The sequence below is a fragment of the Gnatocerus cornutus genome, unplaced genomic scaffold (assembly GCF_029298725.1).
Source record: "Gnatocerus cornutus isolate USDA-ARS CGAHR unplaced genomic scaffold, icGnaCorn1.1 ctg00000066.1, whole genome shotgun sequence".
Classification (NCBI taxonomy): domain Eukaryota; kingdom Metazoa; phylum Arthropoda; class Insecta; order Coleoptera; family Tenebrionidae; genus Gnatocerus; species Gnatocerus cornutus.
The window spans coordinates 713,456-736,392 of NW_028275410.1; positions in this window are offsets into that span (position 1 = coordinate 713,456).

Genomic DNA, 22,937 nt, shown 5'->3' on the forward strand with positions numbered 1-22,937 from the left:
ACCGCATATTTCGATGCAAAACGACGATTTCTTGCCGATTTTCGTTGTTTTCTGGCTTGAATTCGCAAAGAAGAGCACGAAATCTACAAAATCATGACTTTTTACCTAGATTCAACGGCTGAATTGCAAGAAAACAGCAGAATTCTGCACGAAATCATCAAAATTCTCACAGAAAACCGCATTTTTCGATGCAAAACGACGATTTCTTGCCGATTTTCGTTGTTTTCTGGCTTGAATTCGCAAAGAAGAGCACGAAATCTACAAAATCATGACTTTTTACCAAGATTCAACGGCTGAATTGCAAGAAAACAGCAGAATTCTGCACGAAATCATCAAAATTCTTACAGAAAACCGCATTTTTCGATGCAAAACGACGATTTCTCGCCGATTTTCGTTGTTTTCTGGCTTGAATTCGCAAAGAAGAGCACGAAATCTACTAAATCATGACTTTTTACCAAGATTCAACGGCTGAATTGCAAGAAAACAGCAGAATTCTGCACGAGATCGTCAAAATTCTTAGAGAAAACCGCATATTTCGATGCAAAACGACGATTTCTCGCCGATTTCCGTTGTTTTCTGGCTTGAATTCGCAAAGAAGAGCACGAAATCTACAAAATCATCACTTTTTACCAAGATTCAACGGCTGAATTGCAAGAAAACAGCAGAATTCTGCACGAAATCATCAAAATTCTTAGAGAAAACCGCATATTTCGATGCAAAACGACGATTTCTCGCTGATTTTCGTTGTTTTCTATCTTGAATTCGCAAAGAAGAGCACGGAATCTACAAAATCATGACTTTTTACCAAGATTCAACGGCTGAATTGCAAGAAAACAGCAGAATTCTGCACGAAATCATCAAAATTCTTACAGAAAACCGCATTTTTCGATGCAAAACAACGATTTCTCGCCGATTTTCGTTGTTTTCTATCTTGAATTCGCAAAGAAGAGCACGAAATCTACAAAATCATCACTTTTTACCAAGATTCAACGGCTGAATTGCAAGAAAACAGCAGAATTCTGCACGAAATCATCAAAATTCTTACAGATAACCGCATATTTCGATGCAAAACGACGATTTCTCGCCGATTTTCGTTGTTTTCTGGCTTGAATTCGCAAAGAAGAGCACGAAATCTACAAAATCATGACTTTTTACCTAGATTCAACGGCTGAATTGCAAGAAAACAGCAGAATTCTGCACGAAATCATCAAAATTCTCACAGAAAACCGCATTTTTCGATGCAAAACGACGATTTCTTGCCGATTTTCGTTGTATTCTGGCTTGAATTCGCAAAGAAGAGCACGAAATCTACAAAATCATGACTTTTTACCAAGATTCAACGGCTGAATTGCAAGAAAACAGCAGAATTCTGCACGAAATCATCAAAATTCTTACAGAAAACCGCATTTTTCGATGCAAAACGACGATTTCTCGCCGATTTTCGTTGTTTTCTGGCTTGAATTCGCAAAGAAGAGCACGAAATCTACTAAATCATGACTTTTTACCAAGATTCAACGGCTGAATTGCAAGAAAACAGCAGAATTCTGCACGAGATCGTCAAAATTCTTAGAGAAAACCGCATATTTCGATGCAAAACGACGATTTCTCGCCGATTTCCGTTGTTTTCTGGCTTGAATTCGCAAAGAAGAGCACGAAATCTACGAAATCATCACTTTTTACCAAGATTCAACGGCTGAATTGCAAGAAAACAGCAGAATTCTGCACGAAATCATCAAAATTCTTAGAGAAAACCGCATATTTCGATGCAAAACGACGATTTCTCGCTGATTTTCGTTGTTTTCTATCTTGAATTCGCAAAGAAGAGCACGGAATCTACAAAATCATGACTTTTTACCAAGATTCAACGGCTGAATTGCAAGAAAACAGCAGAATTCTGCACGAAATCATCAAAATTCTTACAGAAAACCTCATATTTCGATGCAAAACGACGATTTCTCGCCGATTTTCGTTGTTTTCTGGCATGAATTTGCAAAGAAGAGCACGAAATCTACGAAATCATGACTTTTTACCAAGATTCAACGGCTGAATTGCAAGAAAACAGCAGAATTCTGCGCGAAATCGTCAAAATTCTTAGAGAAAACCGCATATTTCGATGCAAAACGACGATTTCTCACGATTTTCGTTGTTTTCTGGCTTGAATTCGCAAAGAAGAGCACGAAATGAACAAAATCATGACTTTTTACCAAGATTCAACAGCTGAATTGCAAGAAAACAGCAGAATTCTGCACGAAATCATCAAAATTCTTACAGAAAACCGCATATTTCGATGCAAAACGACGATTTCTCGCCGATCTTCGTTGTTTTCTGGCATGAATTTGCCAAGAAGAGCACGAAATCTACAAAATCATGACTTTTTACCAAGATTCAACGGCTGAATTGCAAGAAAACGGCAGAATTCTGCACGAAATCATCAAAATTCTTAGAGAAAACCGCATATTTCGATGCAAAACGACGATTTCTCGCTGATTTTCGTTGTTTTCTATCTTGAATTCGCAAAGAGCACGAAATCTACAAAATCGTGACTTTTTACCAAGATTCAACGGCTGAATTGCAAGAAAACAGCAGAATTCTGCACGAAATCGTCAAAATTCTTAGAGAAAACCGCATATTTCGATGCAAAACGACGATTTCTCGCCGATTTTCGTTGTTTTCTGGCTTGAATTCGCAAAGAAGAGCACGAAATCTACAAAATCATCACTTTTTACCAAGATTCAACAGCTGAATTGCAAGAAAACAGCAGAATTCTGCACGAAATCGTCAAAATTCTTTGAGATAACCGCATATTTCGATGCAAAACGACGATTTCTCGCCGATTTTCGTTGTTTTCTGGCTTGAATTCGCAAAAAAGAGCACGAAATCTACAAAATCATGACTTTTTACCAAGATTCAACGGCTGAATTGCAAGAAAACAGCAGAATTCTGCACGAAATCATCAAAATTCTTACAGAAAACCGCATATTTCGATGCAAAACAACGATTTCTCGCCGATTTTCGTTGTTCTCTATCTTGAATTCGCCAAGAAGAGCACGAAATCTACAAAATCATGACTTTTTACCTAGATTCAACGGCTGAATTGCAAGAAAACAGCAGAATTCTGCACGAAATCATCAAAATTCTTACAGAAAACCGCATATTTCGATGCAAAACGACGATTTCTCGCCGATTTTCGTTGTTTTCTGGCTTGAATTTGCAAAGAAGAGCACGAAATCTACAAAATCATCACTTTTTACCAAGATTCTACGGCTGAATTGCAAGAAAACAGCAGAATTCTGCACGAAATCATCAAAATTCTTACAGAAAACCGCATTTTTCGATGCAAAACGACGATTTCTCGCCGATTTTCGTTGTTTTCTGGCTTGAATTCGCAAAGAAGAGCACGAAATGAACAAAATCATGACTTTTTACCAAGATTCTACAGCTGAATTGCAAGAAAACAGCAGAATTCTGCACGAAATCATCAAAATTCTTACAGAAAACCGCATATTTCGATGCAAAACGACGATTTCTCGCCGATCTTCGTTGTTTTCTGGCATGAATTTGCCAAGAAGAGCACGAAATCTACAAAATCATGACTTTTTACCAAGATTCAACGGCTGAATTGCAAGAAAACGGCAGAATTCTGCACGAAATCATCAAAATTCTTAGAGAAAACCGCATATTTCGATGCAAAACGACGATTTCTCGCTGATTTTCGTTGTTTTCTATCTTGAATTCGCAAAGAGCACGAAATCTACAAAATCGTGACTTTTTACCAAGATTCAACGGCTGAATTGCAAGAAAACAGCAGAATTCTGCACGAAATCGTCAAAATTCTTAGAGAAAACCGCATATTTGGATGCAAAACGACGATTTCTCGCCGATTTTCGTTGTTTTCTGGCTTGAATTCGCAAAGAAGAGCACGAAATCTACAAAATCATCACTTTTTACCAAGATTCAACAGCTGAATTGCAAGAAAACAGCAGAATTCTGCACGAAATCATCAAAATTCTTACAGAAAACCGCATATTTCGATGCAAAACGACGATTTCTCGCCGATTTTCGTTGTTTTCTGGCTTGAATTCGCCAAGAAGAGCACGAAATCTACAAAATCATGACTTTTTACCTAGATTCAACAGCTGAATTGCAAGAAAACAGCAGAATTCTGCACGAAATCATCAAAATTCTTACAGAAAACCGCATATTTTGATGCAAAACGACGATTTCTCGCCGATTTTCGTTGTTTTCTGGCTTGAATTCGCAAAGAAGAGAACGAAATCTACAAAATCTTGACTTTTTACCAAGATTCAACGGCTGAATTGCAAGAAAACAGCAGAATTCTGCACGAAATCATCAAAATTCTTACAGAAAACCGCACATTTCGATGCAAAACAACGATTTCTCGCCGATTTTCGTTGTTTTCTGGCTTGAATTCGCAAAGAAGAGCACGAAATCTACAAAATCATCACTTTTTACCAAGATTCTACGGCTGAATTGCAAGAAAACAGCAGAATTCTGCACGAAATCATCAAAATTCTTACAGAAAACCGCATTTTTCGATGCAAAACGACGATTTCTCGCCGATTTTCGTTGTTTTCTGGCTTGAATTCGCAAAGAAGAGCACGAAATCTACACAATCATGACTTTTTACCAAGATTCAACGGCTGAATTGCAAGAAAACAGCAGAATTCTGCACGAAATCGTCAAAATTCTTAGAGAAAACCGGATATTTCGATGCAAAACGACGATTTCTCGCCGATTTTCGTTGTTTTCTGGCTTGAATTCGCAAAAAAGAGCATGAAATCTACAAAATCATCACTTTTTACCAAGATTCAACAGCTGAATTGCAAGAAAACAGCAGAATTCTGCACGAAATCATCAAAATTCTTACAGAAAACCGCATATTTCGATGCAAAACAACGATTTCTCGCCGATTTTCGTTGATTTCTGGCTTGAATTCGCAAAGAAGAGCACGAAATCTACAAAATCAGCACTTTTTACCAAGATTCTACTGCTGAATTGCAAGAAAACAGCAGAATTCTGCACGAAATCATCAAAATTCTTACAGAAAACCGCATATTTCGATGCAAAACGACGATTTCTCGCCGATTTTCGTTGTTTTCTGGCTTGAATTCGCAAAGAAGAGCACGAAATCTACAAAATCATGACTTTTTCCAAGATTCAACGGCTGAATTGCAAGAAAACAGCAGAATTCTGCACGAAATCATCAAAATTTTTAGAGAAAACTGCATATTTCGAGGGAAAACAACGATTTCTCGCCGATTTTCGTTGTTTTCTATCTTGAATTTGCCAAGAAGAGCACGAAATCTACAAAATCATGACTTTTTACCTAGATTCAACGGCTGAATTGCAAGAAAACAGCAAAATTCTGCACGAAATCATCAAAATTCTTACAGAAAACCGCATATTTTGATGCAAAACAACGATTTCTCGCCGATTTTCGTTGTTTTCTGGCATAAATTTGCAAAGAAGAGCACGAAATCTACAAAATCATGACTTTTTACCAAGATTCAACGGCTAAATTGCAGGAAAACAGCAGAAATCTGCACGAAATCGTCAAAATTCTTAGAGAAAACCGCATATTTCGATGCAAAACGACGATTTCTCGCCGATTTTCGTTGTTTTCTGGCTTGAATTCGCAAAGAAGAGCATTAAATCTACAAAATCATCACTTTTTACCAAGATTCAACAGCTGAATTGCAAGAAAACAGCAGAATTCTGCACGAAATCATCAAAATTCTTACAGAAAACCGCATATTTCGATGCAAAACGACGATTTCTCGCCGATTTTCGTTGTTTTCTGGCATGAATTCGCAAAGAAGAGCACGAAATCTACAAAATCATGACTTTTTACCAAGATTCAACGGCTGAATTGCAAGAAAACAGCAAAATTCTGCACGAAATCATCAAAATTCTTACAGAAAACCGCATATTTCGATGCAAAACAACGATTTCTCGCCGATTTTCGTTGTTTTCTGGCATAAATTTGCAAAGAAGAGCACGAAATCTACAAAATCAGCACTTTTTACCAAGATTCTACTGCTGAATTGCAAGAAAACAGCAGAATTCTGCACGAAATCATCAAAATTCTTACAGAAAACCGCATATTTCGATGCAAAACGACGATTTCTCGCCGATTTTCGTTGTTTTCTGGCTTGAATTCGCAAAGAAGAGCACGAAATCTACAAAATCATGACTTTTTACCAAGATTCAACGGCTGAATTGCAAGAAAACAGCAGAATTCTGCACGAAATCATCAAAATTTTTAGAGAAAACTGCATATTTCGAGGGAAAACAACGATTTCTCGCCGATTTTCGTTGTTTTCTATCTTGAATTTGCCAAGAAGAGCACGAAATCTACAAAATCATGACTTTTTACCTAGATTCAACGGCTGAATTGCAAGAAAACAGCAAAATTCTGCACGAAATCATCAAAATTCTTACAGAAAACCGCATATTTCGATGCAAAACAACGATTTCTCGCCGATTTTCGTTGTTTTCTGGCATAAATTTGCAAAGAAGAGCACGAAATCTACAAAATCATGACTTTTTACCAAGATTCAACGGCTAAATTGCAGGAAAACAGCAGAAATCTGCACGAAATCGTCAAAATTCTTAGAGAAAACCGCATATTTCGATGCAAAACGACGATTTCTCGCCGATTTTCGTTGTTTTCTGGCTTGAATTCGCAAAGAAGAGCATTAAATCTACAAAATCATCACTTTTTACCAAGATTCAACAGCTGAATTGCAAGAAAACAGCAGAATTCTGCACGAAATCATCAAAATTCTTACAGAAAACCGCATATTTCGATGCAAATCGACGATTTCTCGCCGATTTTCGTTGTTTTCTGGCATGAATTCGCAAAGAAGAGCACGAAATCTACAAAATCATGACTTTTTACCAAGATTCAACAGCTGAATTGCAAGAAAACAGCAAAATTCTGCACGAAATCATCAAAATTCTTACAGAAAACCGCATATTTCGATGCAAAACAACGATTTCTCGCCGATTTTCGTTGTTTTCTGGCATAAATTTGCAAAGAAGAGCACGAAATCTACAAAATCATGACTTTTTACCAAGATTCAACGGCTAAATTGCAGGAAAACAGCAGAAATCTGCACGAAATCGTCAAAATTCTTAGAGAAAACCGCATATTTCGATGCAAAACGACGATTTCTCGCCGATTTTCGTTGTTTTCTGGCTTGAATTCGCAAAGAAGAGCATTAAATCTACAAAATCATCACTTTTTACCAAGATTCAACAGCTGAATTGCAAGAAAACAGCAGAATTCTGCACGAAATCATCAAAAATTCTTACAGAAAACCGCATATTTCGATGCAAAACGACGATTTCTCGCCGATTTTCGTTGTTTTCTGGCTTGAATTCGCCAAGAAGAGCACGAAATCTACAAAATCATGACTTTTTACCTAGATTCAACGGCTGAATTGCAAGAAAACAGCAGAATTCTGCACGAAATCATCAAAATTCTTACAGAAAACCGCATATTTCGATGCAAAACAACGATTTCTCGCCGATTTTCGTTGTTTTCTGGCTTGAATTCGCAAAGAAGAGCACGAAATCTACAAAATCATCACTTTTTACCAAGATTCTACGGCTGAATTGCAAGAAAACAGCAGAATTCTGCAAATTCAGCCGTTGAATCTTGGTAAAAAGTCATGATTTTGTAGATTTCGTGCTCTTCTTGGCGAATTCAAGATAGAAAACAACGAAAATCGGCGAGAAATCGTTGTTTTGCATCGAAATATGCAGTTTTCTCTAAGAATTTTGATGATTTCGTGCAGAATTCTGCTGTTTTCTTGCAATTCAGCCGTTGAATCTTGGTAAAAAGTCATGATTTTGTAGATTTCGTGCTCTTCTTTGCGAATTCAAGCCAGAAAACAACGAAAATCGGCGAGAAATCGTCGTTTTGCATCGAAATATGCGGTTTTCTGTAAGAATTTTGATGATTTCGTGCAGAATTCTGCTGTTTTCTTGCAATTCAGCCGTTGAATCTTGGTAAAAAGTCATGATTTTGTAGATTTCGTGCTCTTCTTTGCGAATTCAAGCCAGAAAACAACGAAAATCGGCGAGAAATCGTCGTTTTGCATCGAAATATGCGGTTTTCTGTAAGAATATTGATAATTTCGTGCAGAATTCTGCTGTTTTCTTGCAATTCAGCCGTTGAATCTTGGTAAAAAGTCATGATTTTGTAGATTTCGTGCTCTTCTTTGCGAATTGAAGCCAGAAAACAACGAAAATCGGCGAGAAATAATCATTTTGCATCGAAAAATGCGGTTTTCTCTAAGAATTTTGATGATTTCGTGCAGAATTCTGCTGTTTTCTTGCAATTCAGCCGTTGAATCTTGGTAAAAAGTGATGATTTTGTAGATTTCGTGCTCTTCTTTGCGAATTCAAGCCAGAAAACAACGAAAATCGGCGAGAAATCGTCGTTTTACATCGAAATATGCGGTTTTCTCTAAGAATTTTGACGATTTTGTGCAGAATTCTGCTGTTTTCTTGCAATTCAGCCGTTGAATCTTGGTAAAAAGTCATGATTTTGTAGATTTCGTGCTCTTCTTTGCGAATTCAAGATAGAAAACAACGAAAATCAGCGAGAAATCGTCGTTTTGCATCGAAATATGCGGTTTTCTCTAAGAATTTTGATGATTTCGTGCAGAATTCTGCTGTTTTCTTACAATTCAGCCGTTGAATCTAGGTAAAAAGTCATGATCTTGTAGATTTCGTGCTCTTCTTGGCGAATTCAAGATAGAAAACAACGAAAATCGGCGAGAAATCGTTGTTTTGCATCGAAATATGCAGTTTTCTCTAAGAATTTTGATGATTTCGTGCAGAATTCTGCTGTTTTCTTGCAATTCAGCCGTTGAATCTTGGTAAAAAGTCATGATTTTGTAGATTTCGTGCTCGTCTTTGCGAATTTAAGCCAGAAAACAACGAAAATCGGCGAGAAATAATCGTTTTGCATCGAAATATGCGGTTTTCTGTAAGAATTTTGATGATTTCGTGCAGAATTCTGCTGTGTTCTTGCAATTCAGCCGTTGAATCTTGGTAAAAAGTCATGATTTTGTAGATTTCGTGCTCTTCTTTGCGAATTCAAGCCAGAAAACCACGAAAATCGGCGAGAAATCGTCGTTTTGCATCGAAATATGCGGTTTTCTCTAAGAATTTTGGTGATTTCGTGCAGAATTCTGCTGTTTTCTTGCAATTCAGCCGTTGAATCTTGGTAAAAAGTGATGATTTTGTAGATTTCGTGCTCTTCTTTGCAAATTCAAGCCAGAAAACAACGAAAATCGGCGAGAAATCGTCGTTTTGCATCGAAATATGCGGTTTTCTCTAAGAATTTTAACGATTTCGTGCAGAATTCTGCTGTTTTCTTGCAATTCAGCCGTTGAATCTTGGTAAAAAGTCATGATTTTGTAGATTTCGTGCTCTTCTTGGCGAATTCAAGATAGAAAACAACGAAAATCGGCGAGAAATCGTCGTTTTGCATCGAAATATGCGGTTTTCTCTAAGAATTTTGATGATTTCGTGCAGAATTCTGCTGTTTTCTTGCAATTCAGCCGTTGAATCTTGGTAAAAAGTGATGATTTTGTAGATTTCGTGCTCTTCTTTGCAAATTCAAGCCAGAAAACAACGAAAATCGGCGAGAAATCGTCGTTTTGCATCGAAATATGCGGTTTTCTGTAAGAAATTTGATGATTTCGTGCAGAATTCTGCTGTTTTCTTGCAATTCAGCCGTTGAATCTTGGTAAAAAGTCATGATTTTGTAGATTTTGTGCTTCTTTGCGAATTCAAGATAGAAAACAACGAAAATCAGCGAGAAAACGTCGTTTTGCATCGAAAAATGCGGTTTTCTCTAAGAATTTTGATGATTTCGTGCAGAATTCTGCTGTTTTCTTGCAATTCAGCCGTTGAATCTTGGTAAAAAGTGATGATTTTGTAGATTTCGTGCTCTTCTTTGCGAATTCAAGATAGAAAACAACGAAAATCAGCGAGAAATCGTCGTTTTGCATCGAAATTTGCGGTTTTCTCTAAGAATTTTGATGATTTCGTGCAGAATTCTGCTGTTTTCTTACAATTCAGCCGTTGAATCTAGGTAAAAAGTCATGATCTTGTAGATTTCGTGCTCTTCTTGGCGAATTCAAGATAGAAAACAACGAAAATCGGCGAGAAATCGTTGTTTTGCATCGAAATATGCAGTTTTCTCTAAGAATTTTGATGATTTCGTGCAGAATTCTGCTGTTTTCTTGCAATTCAGCCGTTGAATCTTGGTAAAAAGTGATGATTTTGTAGATTTCGTGCTCTTCTTTGCAAATTCAAGCCAGAAAACAACGAAAATCGGCGAGAAATCGTCGTTTTGCATCGAAATATGCGGTTTTCTCTAAGAATTTTGACGATTTCGTGCAGAATTCTGCTGTTTTCTTGCAATTCAGCCGTTGAATCTTGGTAAAAAGTCATGATTTTGTAGATTTCGTGCTCTTCTTTGCGAATTCAAGCCAGAAAACAACGAAAATCGGCGAGAAATCGTCGTTTTGCATCGAAATATGCGGTTTTCTGTAAGAATTTTGATGATTTCGTGCAGAATTCTGCTGTTTTCTTGCAATTAAGCCGTTGAATCTTGGTAAAAAGTCATGATTTTGTAGATTTCGTGCTCTTATTTGCGAATTCAAGCCAGAAAACAACGAAAATCGGCGAGAAAGAATCATTTTGCATCGAAAAATGCGGTTTTCTCTAAGAATTTTGATGATTTCGTGCAGAATTCTGCTGTTTTCTTGCAATTCAGCCGTTGAATCTTGGTAAAAAGTCATGATTTTGTAGATTTCGTGCTCTTCTTTGCGAATTCAAGCCAGAAAACAACGAAAATCGGCGAGAAATCGTCGTTTTGCATCGAAATATGCGGTTTTCTGTAAGAATTTTGATGATTTCGTGCAGAATTCTGCTGTTTTCTTGCAATTCAGCCGTAGAATCTTGGTAAAAAGTGATGATTTTGTAGATTTCGTGCTCTTCTTTGCGAATTCAAGCCAGAAAACAACGAAAATCGGCGAGAAATCGTTGTTTTGCATCGAAATATGCGGTTTTCTGTAAGAATTTTGATGATTTCGTGCAGAATTCTGCTGTTTTCTTGCAATTCAGCCGTTGAATCTTGGTAAAAAGTCATGATTTTGTAGATTTCGTGCTCTTCTTTGCGAATTCAAGCCAGAAAACAACGAAAATCGGCGAGAAATCGTTGTTTTGCTTCGAAATATGCGGTTTTCTGTAAGAATTTTGATGATTTCGTGCAGAATTCTGCTGTTTTCTTGCAATTCAGCCGTTGAATCTTGGTAAAAAGTCATGATTTTGTAGATTTCGTGCTCTTCTTTGCGAATTCAAGCCAGAAAACAACGAAAATCGGCGAGAAATCGTTGTTTTGCTTCGAAATATGCGGTTTTCTGTAAGAATTTTGATGATTTCGTGCAGAATTCTGCTGTTTTCTTGCAATTCAGCCGTTGAATCTTGGTAAAAAGTCATGATTTTGTAGATTTCGTGCTCTTCTTTGCGAATTCAAGCCAGAAAACCACGAAAATCGGCGATAAATCGTCGTTTTGCATCGAAATATGCGGTTTTCTCTAAGAATTTTGATGATTTCGTGCAGAATTCTGCTGTTTTCTTGCAATTCAGCCGTTGAATCTTGGTAAAAAGTGATGATTTTGTAGATTTCGTGCTCTTCTTTGCAAATTCAAGCCAGAAAACAACGAAAATCGGCGAGAAATCGTCGTTTTGCATCGAAATATGCGGTTTTCTCTAAGAATTTTGACGATTTCGTGCAGAATTCTGCTGTTTTCTTGCAATTCAGCCGTTGAATCTTGGTAAAAAGTCATGATTTTGTAGATTTCGTGCTCTTCTTTGCGAATTCAAGCCAGAAAACAACGAAAATCGGCGAGAAATCGTCGTTTTGCATCGAAATATGCGGTTTTCTGTAAGAATTTTGATGATTTCGTGCAGAATTCTGCTGTTTTCTTGCAATTAAGCCGTTGAATCTTGGTAAAAAGTCATGATTTTGTAGATTTCGTGCTCTTATTTGCGAATTCAAGCCAGAAAACAACGAAAATCGGCGAGAAAGAATCATTTTGCATCGAAAAATGCGGTTTTCTCTAAGAATTTTGATGATTTCGTGCAGAATTCTGCTGTTTTCTTGCAATTCAGCCGTTGAATCTTGGTAAAAAGTCATGATTTTGTAGATTTCGTGCTCTTCTTTGCGAATTCAAGCCAGAAAACAACGAAAATCGGCGAGAAATCGTCGTTTTGCATCGAAATATGCGGTTTTCTGTAAGAATTTTGATGATTTCGTGCAGAATTCTGCTGTTTTCTTGCAATTCAGCCGTAGAATCTTGGTAAAAAGTGATGATTTTGTAGATTTCGTGCTCTTCTTTGCGAATTCAAGCCAGAAAACAACGAAAATCGGCGAGAAATCGTTGTTTTGCATCGAAATATGCGGTTTTCTGTAAGAATTTTGATGATTTCGTGCAGAATTCTGCTGTTTTCTTGCAATTCAGCCGTTGAATCTTGGTAAAAAGTCATGATTTTGTAGATTTCGTGCTCTTCTTTGCGAATTCAAGCCAGAAATCAACGAAAATCGGCGAGAAATCGTTGTTTTGCTTCGAAATATGCGGTTTTCTGTAAGAATTTTGATGATTTCGTGCAGAATTCTGCTGTTTTCTTGCAATTCAGCCGTTGAATCTTGGTAAAAAGTCATGATTTTGTAGATTTCGTGCTCTTCATTGCGAATTCAAGCCAGAAAACAACGAAAATCGGCGAGAAATCGTCGTTTTGCATCGAAAAATGCGGTTTTCTGTAAGAATTTTGATGATTTCGTGCAGAATTCTGCTGTTTTCTTGCAATTCAGCTGTTGAATCTTGGTAAAAAGTCATGATTTTGTAGATTTCGTGCTCTTTTTTGCGAATTCAAGCTAGAAAACAACGAAAATCGGCGAGAAATCGTCGTTTTGCATCGAAATATGCGGTTTTCTGTAAGAATATTGACAATTTCGTGCAGAATTCTGCTGTTTTCTTGCAATTCAGCCGTTGAATCTTGGTAAAAAGTCATGATTTTGTAGATTTCGTGCTCTTCTTTGCGAATTGAAGCCAGAAAACAACGAAAATCGGCGAGAAATAATCATTTTGCATCGAAAAATGCGGTTTTCTCTAAGAATTTTGATGATTTCGTGCAGAATTCTGCTGTTTTCTTGCAATTCAGCCGTTGAATCTTGGTAAAAAGTGATGATTTTGTAGATTTCGTGCTTTTCTTTGCGAATTCAAGCCAGAAAACAACGAAAATCGGCGAGAAATCGTCGTTTCACATCGAAATATGCGGTTTTCTCTAAGAATTTTGACGATTTCGTGCAGAATTCTGCTGTTTTCTTGCAATTCAGCCGTTGAATCTTGGTAAAAAGTCATGATTTTGTAGATTTCGTGCTCTTCTTTGCGAATTCAAGATAGAAAACAACGAAAATCAGCGAGAAATCGTCGTTTTGCATCGAAATATGCGGTTTTCTCTAAGAATTTTGATGATTTCGTGCAGAATTCTGCTGTTTTCTTACAATTCAGCCGTTGAATCTAGGTAAAAAGTCATGATCTTGTAGATTTCGTGCTCTTCTTTGCGAATTCAAGCCAGAAATCCACGAAAATCGGCGAGAAATCGTCGTTTTGCATCGAAATATGCGGTTTTCTCTAAGAATTTTGATGATTTCGTGCAGAATTCTGCTGTTTTCTTGCAATTCAGCCGTTGAATCTTGGTAAAAAGTGATGATTTTGTAGATTTCGTGCTCTTCTTTGCAAATTCAAGCTAGAAAACAACGAAAATCGGCGAGAAATCGTCGTTTTGCATCGAAATATGCGGTTTTCTCTAAGAATTTTGACGATTTCGTGCAGAATTCTGCTGTTTTCTTGCAATTCAGCCGTTGAATCTTGGTAAAAAGTCATGATTTTGTAGATTTCGTGCTCTTCTTGGCGAATTCAAGATAGAAAACAACGAAAATCGGCGAGAAATCGTTGTTTTGCATCGAAATATGCAGTTTTCTCTAAGAATTTTGATGATTTCGTGCAGAATTCTGCTGTTTTCTTGCAATTCAGCCGTTGAATCTTGGTAAAAAGTCATGATTTTGTAGATTTCGTGCTCTTCTTTGCGAATTCAAGCCAGAAAACAACGAAAATCGGCGAGAAATCGTCGTTTTGCATCGAAATATGCGGTTTTCTGTAAGAATTTTGATGATTTCGTGCAGAATTCTGCTGTTTTCTTGCAATTCAGTCGTAGAATCTTGGTAAAAAGTGATGATTTTGTAGATTTCGTGCTCTTCTTTGCGAATTCAAGCCAGAAAACAACGAAAATCGGCGAGAAATCGTTGTTTTGCATCGAAATATGCGGTTTTCTGTAAGAATTTTGATGATTTCGTGCAGAATTTTGCTGTTTTCTTGCAATTCTGCCGTAGAATCTTGGTAAAAGGTGATGAATTTGTAGATTTCGTGCTCTTTTTTGCGAATTCAAGCCAGAAAACAACGAAAATCGGCGAAAAATCGTTGTTTTGCATCGAAATATGCGGTTTTCTGTAAGAATTTTGATAATTTCGTGCAGAATTCTGCGGTTTTCTTGCAATTCAGCCGTTGAATCTTGGTAAAAAGTCATGATTTTGTAGATTTCGTGCTCTTCTTTGAGAATTCAAGCCAGAAAACAACAAAAATCGGCGAGAAATCGTCGTTTTGCATCGAAATATGTGGTTTTCTGTAAGAATTTTGATGATTTCGTGCAGAATTTTGCTGTTTTCTTGCAATTCTGCCGTAGAATCTTGGTAAAAAGTGATGATTTTGTAGATTTCGTGCTCTTCTTTGCGAATTCAAGCCAGAAAACAACGAAAATCGGCGAAAAATCGTTGTTTTGCATCGAAATATGCGGTTTTCTGTAAGAATTTTGATAATTTCGTGCAGAATTCTGCGGTTTTCTTGCAATTCAGCCGTTGAATCTTAGTAAAAAGTCATGATTTTGTAGATTTCGTGCTCTTCTTTGAGAATTCAAGCCAGAAAACAACAAAAATCGGCGAGAAATCGTCGTTTTGCATCGAAATATGCGGTTTTCTGTAAGAATTTTGATGATTTCGTGCAGAATTCTGCTGTTTTCTTGCAATTCAGCCGTTGAATCTTGGTAAAAAGTCATGATTTTGTAGATTTCGTGCTCTTCTTTGCGAATTCAAGCCAGAAAACAACGAAAATCGGCGAGAAATCGTCGTTTTGCATCGAAATATGCGGTTTTCTCTAAGAATTTTGACGATTTCGTGCAGAATTCTGCTGTTTTCTTGCAATTCAGCCGTTGAATCTTGGTAAAAAGTCATGATTTTGTAGATTTCGTGCTCTTCTTGGCGAATTCAAGATAGAAAACAACGAAAATCGGCGAGAAATCGTTGTTTTGCATCGAAATATGCAGTTTTCTCTAAGAATTTTGATGATTTCGTGCAGAATTCTGCTGTTTTCTTGCAATTCAGCCGTTGAATCTTGGTAAAAAGTCATGATTTTGTAGATTTCGTGCTCTTCTTTGCGAATTCAAGCCAGAATACAACGAAAATCGGCGAGAAATCGTCGTTTTGCATCGAAATATGCGGTTTTCTCTAAGAATTTTGATGATTTCGTGCAGAATTCTGCTGTTTTCTTACAATTCAGCCGTTGAATCTAGGTAAAAAGTCATGATCTTGTAGATTTCGTGCTCTTCTTGGCGAATTCAAGATAGAAAACAACGAAAATCGGCGAGAAATCGTTGTTTTGCATCGAAATATGCAGTTTTCTCTAAGAATTTTGATGATTTCGTGCAGAATTCTGCTGTTTTCTTGCAATTCAGCCGTTGAATCTTGGTAAAAAGTCATGATTTTGTAGATTTCGTGCTCGTCTTTGCGAATTCAAGCCAGAAAACAACGAAAATCGGCGAGAAATAATCGTTTTGCATCGAAATATGCGGTTTTCTGTAAGAATTTTGATGATTTCGTGCAGAATTCTGCTGTGTTCTTGCAATTCAGCCGTTGAATCTTGGTAAAAAGTGATGATTTTGTAGATTTCGTGCTCTTCTTTGCAAATTCAAGCTAGAAAACAACGAAAATCGGCGAGAAATCGTCGTTTTGCATCGAAATATGCGGTTTTCTCTAAGAATTTTGACGATTTCGTGCAGAATTCTGCTGTTTTCTTGCAATTCAGCCGTTGAATCTTGGTAAAAAGTCATGATTTTGTAGATTTCGTGCTCTTCTTGGCGAATTCAAGATAGAAAACAACGAAAATCGGCGAGAAATCGTTGTTTTGCATCGAAATATGCAGTTTTCTCTAAGAATTTTGATGATTTCGTGCAGAATTCTGCTGTTTTCTTGCAATTCAGCCGTTGAATCTTGGTAAAAAGTCATGATTTTGTAGATTTCGTGCTCTTCTTTGCGAATTCAAGCCAGAAAACAACGAAAATCGGCGAGAAATCGTCGTTTTGCATCGAAATATGCGGTTTTCTGTAAGAATTTTGATGATTTCGTGCAGAATTCTGCTGTTTTCTTGCAATTCAGTCGTAGAATCTTGGTAAAAAGTGATGATTTTGTAGATTTCGTGCTCTTCTTTGCGAATTCAAGCCAGAAAACAACGAAAATCGGCGAGAAATCGTTGTTTTGCATCGAAATATGCGGTTTTCTGTAAGAATTTTGATGATTTCGTGCAGAATTTTGCTGTTTTCTTGCAATTCTGCCGTAGAATCTTGGTAAAAGGTGATGAATTTGTAGATTTCGTGCTCTTTTTTGCGAATTCAAGCCAGAAAACAACGAAAATCGGCGAAAAATCGTTGTTTTGCATCGAAATATGCGGTTTTCTGTAAGAATTTTGATAATTTCGTGCAGAATTCTGCGGTTTTCTTGCAATTCAGCCGTTGAATCTTGGTAAAAAGTCATGATTTTGTAGATTTCGTGCTCTTCTTTGAGAATTCAAGCCAGAAAACAACAAAAATCGGCGAGAAATCGTCGTTTTGCATCGAAATATGTGGTTTTCTGTAAGAATTTTGATGATTTCGTGCAGAATTTTGCTGTTTTCTTGCAATTCTGCCGTAGAATCTTGGTAAAAAGTGATGATTTTGTAGATTTCGTGCTCTTCTTTGCGAATTCAAGCCAGAAAACAACGAAAATCGGCGAAAAATCGTTGTTTTGCATCGAAATATGCGGTTTTCTGTAAGAATTTTGATAATTTCGTGCAGAATTCTGCGGTTTTCTTGCAATTCAGCTGTTGAATCTTAGTAAAAAGTCATGATTTTGTAGATTTCGTGCTCTTCTTTGAGAATTCAAGCCAGAAAACAACAAAAATCGGCGAGAAATCGTCGTTTTGCATCGAAATATGCGGTTTTCTGTAAGAATTTTGATGATTTCGTGCAGAATTCTGCTGTTTTCTTGCAATTCAGCCGTTGAATCTTGGTAAAAAGTCATGATTTTGTAGATTTCGTGCTCTTCTTTGCGAATTCAAGCCAGAAAACAACGAAAATCGGCGAGAAATCGTCGTTTTGCATCGAAATATGCGGTTTTCTCTAAGAATTTTGACGATTTCGTGCAGAATTCTGCTGTTTTCTTGCAATTCAGCCGTTGAATCTTGGTAAAAAGTCATGATTTTGTAGATTTCGTGCTCTTCTTGGCGAATTCAAGATAGAAAACAACGAAAATCGGCGAGAAATCGTTGTTTTGCATCGAAATATGCAGTTTTCTCTAAGAATTTTGATGATTTCGTGCAGAATTCTGCTGTTTTCTTGCAATTCAGCCGTTGAATCTTGGTAAAAAGTCATGATTTTGTAGATTTCGTGCTCTTCTTTGCGAATTCAAGCCAGAATACAACGAAAATCGGCGAGAAATCGTCGTTTTGCATCGAAATATGCGGTTTTCTCTAAGAATTTTGATGATTTCGTGCAGAATTCTGCTGTTTTCTTACAATTCAGCCGTTGAATCTAGGTAAAAAGTCATGATCTTGTAGATTTCGTGCTCTTCTTGGCGAATTCAAGATAGAAAACAACGAAAATCGGCGAGAAATCGTTGTTTTGCATCGAAATATGCAGTTTTCTCTAAGAATTTTGATGATTTCGTGCAGAATTCTGCTGTTTTCTTGCAATTCAGCCGTTGAATCTTGGTAAAAAGTCATGATTTTGTAGATTTCGTGCTCGTCTTTGCGAATTCAAGCCAGAAAACAACGAAAATCGGCGAGAAATAATCGTTTTGCATCGAAATATGCGGTTTTCTGTAAGAATTTTGATGATTTCGTGCAGAATTCTGCTGTGTTCTTGCAATTCAGCCGTTGAATCTTGGTAAAAAGTCATGATTTTGTAGATTTCGTGCTCTTCTTTGCGAATTCAAGCCAGAAAACCACGAAAATCGGCGAGAAATCGTCGTTTTGCATCGAAATATGCGGTTTTCTCTAAGAATTTTGATGATTTCGTGCAGAATTCTGCTGTTTTCTTGCAATTCAGCCGTTGAATCTTGGTAAAAAGTGATGATTTTGTAGATTTCGTGCTCTTCTTTGCAAATTCAAGCTAGAAAACAACGAAAATCGGCGAGAAATCGTCGTTTTGCATCGAAATATGCGGTTTTCTCTAAGAATTTTGACGATTTCGTGCAGAATTCTGCTGTTTTCTTGCAATTCAGCCGTTAAATCTTGGTAAAAAGTCATGATTTTGTAGATTTCGTGCTCTTCTTGGCGAATTCAAGATAGAAAACAACGAAAATCGGCGAGAAATCGTTGTTTTGCATCGAAATATGCAGTTTTCTCTAAGAATTTTGATGATTTCGTGCAGAATTCTGCTGTTTTCTTGCAATTCAGCCGTTGAATCTTGGTAAAAAGTCATGATTTTGTAGATTTCGTGCTCTTCTTTGCGAATTCAAGCCAGAAAACAACGAAAATCGGCGAGAAATCGTCGTTTTGCATCGAAATATGCGGTTTTCTGTAAGAATTTTGATGATTTCGTGCAGAATTCTGCTGTTTTCTTGCAATTCAGCCGTAGAATCTTGGTAAAAAGTGATGATTTTGTAGATTTCGTGCTCTTCTTTGCGAATTCAAGCCAGAAAACAACGAAAATCGGCGAGAAATCGTTGTTTTGCATCGAAATATGCGGTTTTCTGTAAGAATTTTGATGATTTCGTGCAGAATTTTGCTGTTTTCTTGCAATTCTGCCGTAGAATCTTGGTAAAAGGTGATGATTTTGTAGATTTCGTGCTCTTTTTTGCGAATTCAAGCCAGAAAACAACGAAAATCGGCGAAAAATCGTTGTTTTGCATCGAAATATGCGGTTTTCTGTAAGAATTTTGATAATTTCGTGCAGAATTCTGCGGTTTTCTTGCAATTCAGCCGTTGAATCTTGGTAAAAAGTCATGATTTTGTAGATTTCGTGCTCTTCTTTGAGAATTCAAGCCAGAAAACAACAAAAATCGGCGAGAAATCGTCGTTTTGCATCGAAATATGTGGTTTTCTGTAAGAATTTTGATGATTTCGTGCAGAATTTTGCTGTTTTCTTGCAATTCTGCCGTAGAATCTTGGTAAAAAGTGATGATTTTGTAGATTTCGTGCTCTTCTTTGCGAATTCAAGCCAGAAAACAACGAAAATCGGCGAAAAATCGTTGTTTTGCATCGAAATATGCGGTTTTCTGTAAGAATTTTGATAATTTCGTGCAGAATTCTGCGGTTTTCTTGCAATTCAGCCGTTGAATCTTAGTAAAAAGTCATGATTTTGTAGATTTCGTGCTCTTCTTTGAGAATTCAAGCCAGAAAACAACAAAAATCGGCGAGAAATCGTCGTTTTGCATCGAAATATGCGGTTTTCTGTAAGAATTTTGATGATTTCGTGCAGAATTCTGCTGTTTTCTTGCAATTCAGCCGTTGAATCTTGGTAAAAAGTCATGATTTTGTAGATTTCGTGCTCTTCTTTGCGAATTCAAGCCAGAAAACAACGAAAATCGGCGAGAAATCGTCGTTTTGCATCGAAATATGCGGTTTTCTCTAAGAATTTTGACGATTTCGTGCAGAATTCTGCTGTTTTCTTGCAATTCAGCCGTTGAATCTTGGTAAAAAGTCATGATTTTGTAGATTTCGTGCTCTTCTTGGCGAATTCAAGATAGAAAACAACGAAAATCGGCGAGAAATCGTTGTTTTGCATCGAAATATGCAGTTTTCTCTAAGAATTTTGATGATTTCGTGCAGAATTCTGCTGTTTTCTTGCAATTCAGCCGTTGAATCTTGGTAAAAAGTCATGATTTTGTAGATTTCGTGCTCTTCTTTGAGAATTCAAGCCAGAAAACAACAAAAATCGGCGAGAAATCGTCGTTTTGCATCGAAATATGTGGTTTTCTGTAAGAATTTTGATGATTTCGTGCAGAATTTTGCTGTTTTCTTGCAATTCTGCCGTAGAATCTTGGTAAAAAGTGATGATTTTGTAGATTTCGTGCTCTTCTTTGAGAATTCAAGCCAGAAAACAACAAAAATCGGCGAGAAATCGTCGTTTTGCATCGAAATATGCGGTTTTCTCTAAGAATTTTGACGATTTCGTGCAGAATTCTGCTGTTTTCTTGCAATTCAGCCGTTGAATCTTGGTAAAAAGTCATGATTTTGTAGATTTCGTGCTCTTCTTGGCGAATTCAAGATAGAAAACAACGAAAATCGGCGAGAAATCGTTGTTTTGCATCGAAATATGCAGTTTTCTCTAAGAATTTTGATGATTTCGTGCAGAATTCTGCTGTTTTCTTGCAATTCAGCCGTTGAATCTTGGTAAAAAGTCATGATTTTGTAGATTTCGTGCTCTTCTTTGCGAATTCAAGCCAGAAAACAACGAAAATCGGCGAGAAATCGTCGTTTTGCATCGAAATATGCGGTTTTCTGTAAGAATTTTGATGATTTCGTGCAGAATTCTGCTGTTTTCTTGCAATTCAGCCGTAGAATCTTGGTAAAAAGTGATGATTTTGTAGATTTCGTGCTCTTCTTTGCGAATTCAAGCCAGAAAACAACGAAAATCGGCGAGAAATCGTTGTTTTGCATCGAAATATGCGGTTTTCTGTAAGAATTTTGATGATTTCGTGCAGAATTTTGCTGTTTTCTTGCAATTCTGCCGTAGAATCTTGGTAAAAGGTGATGATTTTGTAGATTTTGTGCTCTTTTTTGCGAATTCAAGCCAGAAAACAACGAAAATCGGCGAAAAATCGTTGTTTTGCATCGAAATATGCGGTTTTCTGTAAGAATTTTGATAATTTCGTGCAGAATTCTGCGGTTTTCTTGCAATTCAGCCGTTGAATCTTGGTAAAAAGTCATGATTTTGTAGATTTCGTGCTCTTCTTTGAGAATTCAAGCCAGAAAACAACAAAAATCGGCGAGAAATCGTCGTTTTGCATCGAAATATGTGGTTTTCTGTAAGAATTTTGATGATTTCGTGCAGAATTTTGCTGTTTTCTTGCAATTCTGCCGTAGAATCTTGGTAAAAAGTGATGATTTTGTAGATTTCGTGCTCTTCTTTGCGAATTCAAGCCAGAAAACAACGAAAATCGGCGAAAAATCGTTGTTTTGCATCGAAATATGCGGTTTTCTGTAAGAATTTTGATAATTTCGTGCAGAATTCTGCGGTTTTCTTGCAATTCAGCCGTTGAATCTTAGTAAAAAGTCATGATTTTGTAGATTTCGTGCTCTTCTTTGAGAATTCAAGCCAGAAAACAACAAAAATCGGCGAGAAATCGTCGTTTTGCATCGAAATATGCGGTTTTCTGTAAGAATTTTGATGATTTCGTGCAGAATTCTGCTGTTTTCTTGCAATTCAGCCGTTGAATCTTGGTAAAAAGTCATGATTTTGTAGATTTCGTGCTCTTCTTTGCGAATTCAAGCCAGAAAACAACGAAAATCGGCGAGAAATCGTCGTTTTGCATCGAAATATGCGGTTTTCTCTAAGAATTTTGACGATTTCGTGCAGAATTCTGCTGTTTTCTTGCAATTCAGCCGTTGAATCTTGGTAAAAAGTCATGATTTTGTAGATTTCGTGCTCTTCTTGGCGAATTCAAGATAGAAAACAACGAAAATCGGCGAGAAATCGTTGTTTTGCATCGAAATATGCAGTTTTCTCTAAGAATTTTGATGATTTCGTGCAGAATTCTGCTGTTTTCTTGCAATTCAGCTGTTGAATCTTGGTAAAAAGTCATGATTTTGTAGATTTCGTGCTCTTCTTTGCGAATTCAAGCCAGAAAACAACGAAAATCGGCGAGAAATCGTCGTTTTGCATCGAAATATGCGGTTTTCTGTAAGAATTTTGATGATTTCGTGCAGAATTCTGCTGTTTTCTTGCAATTCAGCCGTAGAATCTTGGTAAAAAGTGATGATTTTGTAGATTTCGTGCTCTTCTTTGCGAATTCAAGCCAGAAAACAACGAAAATCGGCGAGAAATTGTTGTTTTGCATCGAAATATGCGGTTTTCTGTAAGAATTTTGATGATTTCGTGCAGAATTTTGCTGTTTTCTTGCAATTCTGCCGTAGAATCTTGGTAAAAAGTGATGATTTTGTAGATTTCGTGCTCTTTTTGCGAATTCAAGCCAGAAAACAACGAAAATCGGCGAAAAATCGTTGTTTTGCATCGAAATATGCGGTTTTCTGTAAGAATTTTAATAATTTCGTGCAGAATTCTGCGGTTTTCTTGCAATTCAGCCGTTGAATCTTGGTAAAAAGTCATGATTTTGTAGATTTCGTGCTCTTCTTTGAGAATTCAAGCCAGAAAACAACAAAAATCGGCGAGAAATCGTCGTTTTGCATCGAAATATGCGGTTTTCTGTAAGAATTTTGATGATTTCGTGCAGAATTTTGCTGTTTTCTTGCAATTCTGCCGTAGAATCTTGGTAAAAAGTGATGATTTTGTAGATTTCG